Source organism: Rhineura floridana, chromosome 3 (genome assembly GCF_030035675.1).
Source record: "Rhineura floridana isolate rRhiFlo1 chromosome 3, rRhiFlo1.hap2, whole genome shotgun sequence".
NCBI classification, from domain to species: Eukaryota; Metazoa; Chordata; class Lepidosauria; order Squamata; family Rhineuridae; genus Rhineura; species Rhineura floridana.
This window is the reverse complement of record NC_084482.1, coordinates 68,430,702-68,442,105: the sequence shown is the minus strand read 5'-3', so window position 1 is coordinate 68,442,105 and position 11,404 is coordinate 68,430,702.

The window sequence follows — 11,404 nt, the reverse complement described above, 5'->3', positions numbered from 1 at the left end:
AATTTCATGTCATGAGAAGGAATAAAAAGTATTTCTGATCTCCAGCACACTCTCTCTCATGCACACACACGCACACACACAGAATCCTGCATCAAAAAATTAACATTTTTAGATAAATTAAGGAAAATACAAACATATGTGTTATCAGTTTGCTACTGAGCTAAATTCAAGAGGTTTATGTTGATTTATAAAGCCCTGAGCAACTTAGGCCATGGTTACTTGAAGGAGCATCTTTCCCCAAATAGACCTACCTGTGTGTTGAGATCTTTAGGGGAGGCCCTCCTGTTGGGCTGCAGCCTCTTGACATTCATGATGCGCCAGTATGGGGAAGGGCCTTCTTGGTGGTGGAGCCATGACTATTGCACTCCTGAGAAAAGTCTGGCATCAACTGATTTACCAGCACCAACTAAAGACCCATCTGTTTGCTCAGGCTTTTGCTGAACATTATTATTTATTTATTATTTTATTTATATCCTGCCCTTCCTCCCAGTAGGAGCCCAGGGTGTCATTAGTACCTGAGCTTGATGGTTTTAGCATTGTATTGCAGGTTTTCCTCTCCCTTGGTTATTCAGCTGTAGTAATACCCTGCTCTGAGATTGGCTTGGTAATGAAAAGTGGGAATAATAAATATTTTAACTAAATAAATTAAAATGTGCTTACTTCAGGTCATGTACTCTTATTGTAGCAGTTGGGGGATTAGCAGCCTTTGGGATTTATTTATGCATACATGCATGCAAGGGCCCTTTAAATGTCCCTATATCTGTGTGGGTACTGTTTTTCTGCAAGTAGCTTTGGGATCATTTAAGTAACCACTTCATTGGTCTTAATCCCCACCCATGAGGTTGGGTCATTGCAATGTTACTCCAGCCATGTGGAAGCTACTTATTGAAAAGCAGATTCCACATGGCTAAGACAATGTTTAAAGGACACCACAAAGAGCAGGGGACATTATGAGATGTGAGATAGTCACGGTGCAAGCAATGAGGACAGTGGGCAAAAAAATTAAAACAGGTGACTTGTGCTCAAGGAAGACACTCTCTAACCTTTTACTATTGGAAAGTCTAACCTTGATTCCCTAATTCAATGTGAAGCCTTTTGTGGCATCCAGCCCCATGTCACAAATAGGCAGCAGTACACAAACTGTACATTTTTCAGGGAGCGTTTATAAGGCAAGAAATATATTTTGTGAAAAAAATCCTAAAGGAACTGATCCATGGCACTCAATAATATAGGGAGATGAAAAAACATCAGAATGGCTAAGAGACTGTCCTGTGATAAATGCCGCTCCTGATCCCAAAGGTGTTGATCAGTAAGATCCTCAACAAGACTGAATAAGCACATCTTCCATCTTCCCCAATCCTGAGAATTGTTCTTAGCTCTTAAGCTTCGGCCTACCTCTTCTGATACTTGCCAGATGTGGCGGTCTCTGACACTTTCAGAGTAAAGGAAAGAACACTACCGATGCCTTAAAAGGGGGAAACAAATATCTTCACTTGAATAGGCCATCAGATCTGCTACAATTCAAATGAAGCTGCAGAACTGCCCCATGCTTAACTAAAAAGCACCTCCTCTTTTGGAGAAAGTTGTGCCTTTGGGGGATGCTACTAATAAGGGCATAAGGACAGTGGTCAGGGGAAACCTAACATCCCATGTCACCTACAGTGCCTGCAGCAGGCAGCTACAAAGGTGAAAAGACCACCAGTGAGAGACATGGCAGAGTAGGATGGTCTTCTTAACATTTTTTTTGTCTGGCTCTGCATGCTATCATTTTTAACTGCTGAATTGGCAAAAGTTCCAAGTTCAGGGAGTAAGACCTCCTTAACAAGGCTTGCCAGGTCTGAAAGAGTAGTTAGCAGGGCCTGTAAACAGGTGCTTTTATTTCTAATTGAATCCAGCTCATTAGGGTTTCCTGCTTTATGCAGATCTTGATAAATGGTTCATGGTTATTTATTGGGGAGGAAGAAAGCCTGACAATAACCTGGAAGGAAACCAGTGTTTTAAGTATTTAGCAAGGTTTCAACAGACTAGGAGTATAGCTTTAAAAAGAACTTACTATCACAGGCCTTCCTTTCAAAGGAAGTGTTTGTCATGAAGGGCATGAAATACATACCGTGAGATGTATTGCTTATCACCTGACCCAGCAACAGCATTAATCTGAGCATGGAGCTCAAGTAAGCTACAGGGCTCTGAGAAAGGGAGTATCTGATAGGGCTGTGCACCAGATTCAGCTGAGGGCAGAGCCAAATCGGGCTCACTTGGATGTTTTTGGTCCTTGTCTGAGTTGAGTTCAGACAGCCATGTATCGCTACGGGTCAGACTGGATGACCCAGAGCAACCCAGGATTGTCAGGGTGCAGGAACAAGAGGTAGCTTGGTTCTCCTGCCTGCCTGAGCAGCTGCCCCACAACATCACTGCTTCTGCTCATCAGCTGTTGATGCTTATCTTATGCTGGAAATTTTCAGCACCAGTTATAGTATTTGAATAGTTCTAAGAACTAGCCATGTGAGCTTTCTGTGCAGTAATTTTGGCTAGTGAAAATAACAGGATGCTACTTAACTTGATAGCCAACATGAATGATCAGAGCATCTCTGTCAATTGGACAGTGCACAAAAATTATACAGCTTCTTACTAAACAAAGGTGCCGTCTCCTACATTGATGCTAGCAATATCAGCCATATGGGTGATCTCTAATGAATATCCAGTGCATGACTTTGTATAATGCTTTTTAAAAATAACTTTTTAGCTTTTTAAAATGCATTTTCCATTATCCTTGAATGAATATGGATCAGGATCAGCCCAAAACTTTTCCTAAAAACAACCAGACATAAGTGGCTTTCATTTTACTTATGGTAGTTACAAAGTCACCAGAGTTGCAACTGAGCATGCTTTACTGTGGCTAAAAACTCCCACAAGGCACTGCTCCTTTATAGCTACATTAAAGCATTCCCCTTCCCTCTTTTGCTTCAGTTGTCAACCTGTTACATGCTGAATTAAGGGGTTTTGTTGGAGCTGATGCAGCTTGGAGCCAGCCTATATTAGTGGTGCCATCACTTATCATTTTATTTTACTTTTTTGCCAGTTTCAACACATACAGAGAGAGAGAGATAAATTTGCTCTGTGCCTCCCCAAAGAGTCACAGGACTACTGGGGCTCTAAGGAGATCATTATCACTAATAGTGCAACCAAAGGTCAGGTTCGCAAAGGAGAGCTCATTACATCTTTTAGACTTGTGCTGAATGTTAGACACATGGTACTTTGTAATCTATCAGGGGTTACCATAGAAGGGGAAATAAAAAGTCATGCAGGGGTCAGAAGACAGCACTCAAGGCATTTTGCTGCAGACAGGTGAAATTTGCCCATTTGTGCATTTTCACGCTTTTTTCACCTTCTGTGTTGATTCCTTGAGATCGGACAATCCAATTACCTTTGAAAGAGATTGTGTCATGTAAGAAGCTTTAGGAAAGGAAATTATAAAAGAAGACTGAATAAAGGAAGCTTTAGAAAGAGAGCAGAAGAAGTCCATTGTGTGTATCCATTTTTGGAGTGCCACTGTGTTTTCACTCTATGCGCTGAGGTTATGATTTTTATATTTCAGCTGCCTCCCTTTTATTAAATCCTTGCCCATTAGTTTGCAACATCACAGTCTCGCAAGACATAATGGATGATGCCTCATTCAGAGCTTGGAAAAGTTACTTTTTTAAACTACAACTCCCATTAGCCCCAGCAAGCATGGCCACTGGATTGGGCTGATGGGAGTTGTAGTTCAAAAAAGTAACTTTTCCAAGCTCTGCTCATATTACAGATAACCCCAGAGTATTTGAAAGGTTGATCTAGTACCCCCTGTTGGTTTTGTATCTCACACCCACACAACTAATTCTGCGTCTTTGATTATGACTGATGAACTTCCCTGCAGCCACTATATTTGCTTTCACATTGGATGGTTTATCTAATAATGTGATCCAGTGATCTTCATTTAAAGTACCTGTGTAATATTTATGGAGAGGTGAGTTTCCTGACTTCAGTGGGATTTTCACCTTAAATAAGCAAATAATTAAACAAAAAGTGCTATACTTGTTGTTGTCACAGTATGCAGCTCTTAGCATAATATGTTGGTGCTGACCAAGAGGTAGATGGTAAAAACAGGAGCCTTAATTATTGTCCCCTGTGACAGTTAACTACAAATGATATTTCCAGATGTCACTCCCAGCAACAATGGAGTGCCAAACCAGAAGTCAAATCAGGAGGTACTAACTCAGATGTGGGGTTGAAGACATTGTTGCTTCAGAACAATGGATGATATGCTACCCATACTAATCCTGCTAGGCCTCTGGGATAGAAGGGATACGTACAAGGACCAACAGAGTACAGTTGCCAAACTACTTTTTGTAAACATTTTTGGCAGTGCCAAATACCTCTACTTTTCGACAATGTTTTTACATTTCTTGCAAACGTTCATTCACTGATTTACATTGCCCTCATTCTCCATTTCTCTCACTTGCCTTTTGTGATGCAACCACATAGTCAGATTCTGATTGGCTGTATAGTATTGTGATATCATCCCATTCACCACATGATCCCTGATTGGGTAGAATTGCCCATTTGACAAATCTGGTAAGGAGGAAGCAGCAGCTCCGGATGAAATGGTGCTAAAGCATCTGTTGTAAGGAGAAACAGTGCTGCTACAGCTAAGCAGGATTTGTTAAAGATAAATATTTACCCAGCCTATGTGTTTCGGGGAGAAATTTTCTGTCCCATCAAAATTAGCAGATTTAAAGGTACACTGTGGAGTATTCATAGTACTGCTGTGTAGCACAATCCAATATGGATTGCTAGTGTTTAGCATGCAGATAGAGCATGCAGCTCACACAAAACCATTTGTCTGAGGAAGCATGACGATCTAGTTGGTTTTATGCAACATAGGGCACAGGCAGCAATTCTTTGCTATCGTGCATTTCTGGTTTGCAAAATGTCATTCCTAAATGTTAAACCTTCAGAATAAGGAGAAGGATCCCAAACCCCAGTAAACACAGAGGGGGCATGCACTGCATGAAATATGAAATAAGTGCCTTTGGAGGATGTGAAGCAAACATTTGTAAATCCCAGCTCCACTGTGTTTTAACTTTTTAGCACAAAACCACACATTTCTGGTCTTGGATTGCACCTACTGAAATGCTGAGGTCAGAGTGGGATGGAAGCACTCTTTGGGTGGCTTCAGGAGCTGTTCTCTGAGTTTTTACCCATTCAAGTCAGGCTGATGTCCCCTGGTGTAACCCACACACCTTGCTGTGTGTAACTTTGACATATTCCATTGCACAGACAATGTGTCAGCAGGCATTGGACTGTGAAGGGAGGTGGGGCGAGCATTATTAATGAAGTGTAAAGGCTGTCCAAGAGCCTTTTGCTGGTTCCTGAAGCTCTCTGTTAATTAGGTGAGACGTGCTGGCATCATGTCCTCCTATCAGCAAAGCCAAGGGAATGTAAATATTTGTAACCTCTCCTCAGTGGCTGCTTATTTGTTGCTCAGGCAGGAGTGGAGAGTAGCTATGGAGAGCCTTTGGATAAAAGGAAAATGATGGGGAATCACATGAAATGGATATAGGGATCCCAGCTGCCCCAGCCACACACAGACTGTGTATCAGAAGCACTGTGTGTGAAATCAAGTGCCGTATGTTTTTAATGAAATGTCCTACAAGTTCCTTTTGTTTCCTTGGCTGCCAATGGAGGCCAGAACTTTGAAGATCCCACATGTACAGAAACAAGGATGCTCCTGTGACCTCTCCTATCCATCCATCACAGCTCAGCTGGGTGACAGGAGGTGTGGGGTGTTATGAGCCAGGAAGAAATAAAAGGCATTGCTGCTTTGGCATACCTGTCCTGTCTGCACACACCTCTTCCATCGAGCAGAGCTGTCCTCTTTTATTATCCTAACGAATGGGGTGGCGTCTCTGTGAATGTCTGGTAAGTGGCTACAGTTAAGAGCTCATATTTTTTCTATTGGCGAGTTTGTTAAAATTAGGGCCAAGGCAAAAGAAAGGGTACTTTTTGCTGGCATTTTCAGGAGCACTGAAAAACTCTCCCTCTGCCCTCCCTGGCAATTTTTGGTGATTGCTTGAAAGTGTTTATAAACTCAGGGAACTTTGCCATCAGTCTGAATACACTGTGTTTATCCTAAGTGACAAATGTGATTGGTTATATAGTGTCACAATGACATCTGGTTCACTACATTCTCCTAAATTGGCTGGGGCTGACTTTGTGATTATTGCCACCTCAGCAGCATTGCCCTAAGTGAACATTGTCCCATAGCCAAATTTGATTGGCTTTATAGCATCATGAAGATAGTACACCATGTGATGTTCCTATATATTAGTGTATATACGGTAAGTGCTGGTTGTTTAGAGTATACATGGTAAGTAGTGAAAGAGGAGGGGGAGTGAATGGGCAATAGAATGCTTGATGATTGGCTGAATGTTTAAAATGGCTGACAGTATAAATGAAAGGATGACAGGTAAATCTGGGGGAATGTGAGGTGGTGAATTGTGGAATCTGGGGGGAGAAGAGAAAGAGTGGATTGCTTGGTGGGGTTTAGAGAGTTGTTTACCAGGAGGGAGGTGGAGTTCGGATTAGTATTGAGTAAAACCATATGCTTATGTGCCTTAAGAAGAAATCTTGTTAATCTTGTTAGCTTTGTTATCTGTAATAAATACTTAATTTGGTTTACCAAAGGCCTGATCCTTGGCTGGGGTTTCACAGACCAGAAGGGAGGGTAAGGTAATGACCAAGGCTGAAGGGGAACAGTAACAAATGGTGGCAGCGGTGAAGAGAATAACAATACCAGTATTCAGAGTCTCTGGGAATACTAGTATTGGGACGTTACTGGTGGTTGCCTAGCAGGGGGATCTGTTGAGATCTGTGCTAGAGCGGGGAGAGAAATCATAAGAGAGAGCGGTCCGGACTGGTGGAGTCCCTGGTGGTGCCTAGAGACAGGCAGTAACCACGAGCAGGTAGGAACCTGACAGGGAGAGCCAGGGAAGGACGCATCACACACCACAGGTGATGAACTCTTTTCACTTGTTCTTCACTACACACATAGAATCATAGAATAATTTCAGTGTCCAAATTTCACATCCATACAGAGATTGGGAATACCATGGTCTGAATAATCCTGACTTTAGTGTTCAGTGATACATCTTTGCGTTTGAGGGCCTTTTCTAGTTCTCTCATTGCTGCCCTCCCCAGTCCTAGCCTTCTTCTGATTTCTTGACTATCGTCTCCATTTTGGTTAATGACTATGCCAAGGTATTGATAATCCTTGATAGGTTCAATGTCCTCATTGTCAACTTTAACGTTGCATAAATCTTATGTTGTCATAACCTTAATCTTCTTGACATTCAGCTGTAGTCCTGCTTTTGTGCTTTCCTCTTTAACTTTCATCAGCATGCATTTTAGGTCATTACTGGTTTCTGCTAGTAGTATGGTATCATCTGCATATCTTAAATTATTGATATTTCTCCCTCCAGTTTTCACACCTCCTTCATCTTGGTCCAATCCTGCTTTCCATATGATATGTTCTGTGTATAGATTAAACAAATAGGGTGATAAAATACACCCCTGTCTCACACCCTTTCTGATTGGGAACCAATTGGTTTCTCCATATTCTGTCCTTACAGTAGCCTCTTGTCCAGAGTCTAGGTTGCGCATCAGGACAATCAGATGCTGTGGCACCCCCATTTCTTTTAAAGCCTTCCATAGATTTTCATGATCTATACAGTCAAAGGCTTTGCTGTAATCTATGAAGCACAGGGTAATTTCCTTTCGGAATTCCTTGGTCCGTTACAACCCTGAACTTCCAGCATTCTACATTCTAAGGTAGACTAAAGACACACTTATTGTTGTGCCTGTTCCAGTGTGTCTCCACCTCTGATTTCTTTTTTTTTTTCCAATAATTTTTATTCAGATTTTCATAAAACATACAAGACGAAATCATAAAACATTCAAAGACAAAAAACAAAATCAAAAATAGTTAAACAAAACAAAAAAAAAAGAAAAAAAAAACAAAAATAAAAAATAAAGAGTAAAATATTGACTTCCCATTTGTCAAAGATCAAATCAGTTATAAGTCTATAATATATAACAATCCTGTCTCTTAAGTCATATTATAAAATCACTTTCCTCCAGTAGTTATCTTACTTAATCATCAAATCTCATAAACATTACTTTATTCTTTCCACAAAAAGTCAAAGAGAGGTTTCAATTCTTTAAGAAATATATCTATCAATTTTTTTTTCCAGATAAGCATATCGATTAATCCATCTCATTACTAATTATGATAATCTTATTGTCATAACCATAGTCAAAATAAACATTTCAATTAATCCATCACATCAGAATCTGTTAGGTTCAGTAATTTCAGTAGCCATTGTTCTATTATCCCTATTAGTTCCATTTTCCATCTTCCATCTTCAGTAGTCTTGTTAAGTCCAGTAATTTCAATATCCAATCTTCCATTATCAGTATTCCATAATAATCTTGCTGTCAAAGCCATAGTCATATAGTAAGAGTCTGATGGGAATTACCTCTATCCCAAATATTTTCTTGCCATCCATTCTGAATAGGTTGCTGAAATACTGCTGTAAAATCATATCTCTGTTCTTTTTTTCAAAATACACTGGGTCATCTCTTAAAAGTTTTTCCATTGTCACATGGCTGCAGTTAATTCCATAGATTTTCTCTATATTGGGCTCCATCACATCATTCCAGTCCAGAAGATTATCCATGCCATTGATAACTTTATCTCTAGAATCTTCATTAATTTCTTCAGAGATAACATTGAGTTCCAAACAATAGATTTTATTTCTAAAGTCCATAGACTCCAAATCTTGTTCCTGTTCCACGTTTGTTCCAATCTCCGGGATCTCCTCTCTCACAGGGACCCCTGTTCCAGTCTCCAGGGTCTCCTCTCTCACAGGGACCCCTGTTCCAGTCTCCAGGGTCTCCTCTCTCACAAGGACCCCTATGTCTTTAATCTCCTGTGTCTCCAAACAATAGATTTTGTTTCTAAAGTCCATAGACTCCAAATCTTTTTCCTGTTCCACGTTTGTTCCAATCTCCGGGGTCTCCTCTCTCACAGGGACCCCTTCCAGGGTCACCTCTCTCACAGGGACCCCTATATCTTTAATCTCCTGCTTCATTTTACTCAATTCAATTTTCAGCTCCTTACAACCCTGTTGCAGGTTTTGTTTCGTTATCTCAATCTCATCCATTATTTTCTGAAACATAGTTATTTCCAGATTCTCAGCCACTTTCTTAATTGCCATTTTAAAAGAAAAATATAGGAAAACCACTTCTTATTTCAGCAACAATTGGGTTAATACTCCAAACTTGGTGACATCACAGTATAAACAGAGCAGACAGCCTTATCTCTCCATGCTTAAGTAAACAAAATGCAGTTCCCAGGATCGAAACAATTAATGGCGGTCGTCAGGAAACAGATTCGTCAAAATAAAATAGACCAAAAAGAGAGTAGTCTCAGACAATATAATATTCTTCAAAATAAAAATCTGGAATAGAAATCCCTCTTCTGTGTATATCTTTAGAATGCAAATCCAGGACAGCTTTTTGCAACAAAAACAGAGATAAGCTATTAATTAGTGAGTAGCAGAGAGAAGTTATGGCTCCCCAGTGAGATGTCAAAAACCGATCAATCTGGCAAATCTCTTTTAAACAGCAACAATTTAAGTCAAGTAAAAGAAAAATATAGAAAGAAGGGTGCTTGCCTGTTAGTGCGTTCTCTCTTAGAAGATAAGATGAACGTTCGCTTTATCAGATAGAGCTTGTTGTTGAAAATCCGTCCCACCTTCGTCGGCTGGACCTCGTCCCATAAATTAATGAGATCTGGTCGTCCCAACAAAAATAGGCTTTGAGGTTAATCTCTTCGTTTCTCCCTACCCGGGAGAAGTTTAATCAGTCAAAAAAAAAAAAAAAACCTGACTGATATATCTGAATAAGCTTCTTTTGAGGCAGGAGCCCGTCTCAAAAGCAGGCACAGGCTAAGTCACCCTTCCCGGAAGTCCTCCACCTCTGATTTCTGAAAATAGGGGCACATGACACTAGTCAACCTCTGCCCCTTTTTACTCTAAAACCTGGTCGGATCAGCTCAAGGGTGTTATTTTTTTTCAGCTTCAAACAGATTCTGCAACTGGCAACCCATTGCCATTCTAGGTGTGGCCAATGGAAATTCTTTGCTATAGGGTCAGAGAGAGACAGTGATTGGCCCCAATGCTTAGTTGTGGGCAGTCCTAAAAGGCCTGAAGTCAGCAGTGGGGAAGGGCGGTGTGTCCAGCCGAGGGTAGTGTTGCTTCCAAATGCAGCCAGAAACCATTTTTGCTGCTTTTGAAGCTACTAGTTTGCCCACAGCTATGCTCCCTGCTGTAGACATTCAGCCCCCAACATGTGAAGGGCTGCAGGAATGGTAATGGGAGTGTACAGGAGTCGGTGGTACCAACACGCAGATAAGTGAATGGGGGGAGGAATATAAGGGAATAGCACCACCCAAAGACATTTGGGGGCCTGGAGTGAAAATGTCATGGAAGATCATGCACCAGAGGTGATATCTTATGTCTTTCCCTCTGCCTCTGAAGCAGTTTCACCAGAGTCACAAGAAGCAAACAAGAAGCTCGCCTTGGAGCTAGGTGATGCAGTCACTTTGGGTGACAGATTCTAGAAAAGACACCATTTCCCACCTCTGTGTGCCATGTTAAAAAATGAGTGAAGGAGTGTGTCATTTTTACTTTTCCTTCAGGTGTGAAATCGCCTAAAGGTATTGGCCAGCACTGGAAGTTACAGAAAAGGGAGACAGTACATTTCAAAAGGATATGTTGAGGTTAAGGAGTATGTATGTGCTGTATCCAAAGCAGTGCCACTTTCGGGTCCTTTCCTCCCTACCCCACACTCCCGAATTCTTCTCCAGAGGGCTGATTTTGAAGGCACATGGGAGCTGCAGGGGACAGGAGAGGAGGGGAAAGTTCAATTTTGCTAACACACATCTTTTACGCTAGTGCAATGGGCATGAAGGGTATTGCCCTTACATTTCTACATCGTAACAGCTATATTCAAGTATTCAACCTGATTTTTCAAATTTAATATTTTAGAACAGAAAATGAAATTTGCAAGTCAAAACCTCAGTATTCCAGACACATTTCCCCCTCAGAAACTATGAGGAAATCTCTAAGTCTCCAAAATATATTGGGTTTTAATCTACATCTAATTTCCATTAATATCTCATAAAAATATAGTCAAAACTTTGGAAAGCGGGGGAAGAGAGAGACTCAGTCCCTTACAAAACCATTTTCTTTTCCTTGTAAATGGCTTAGATCCTGAGGTAAGGGAAGCTCACAGAAGGAAAGTT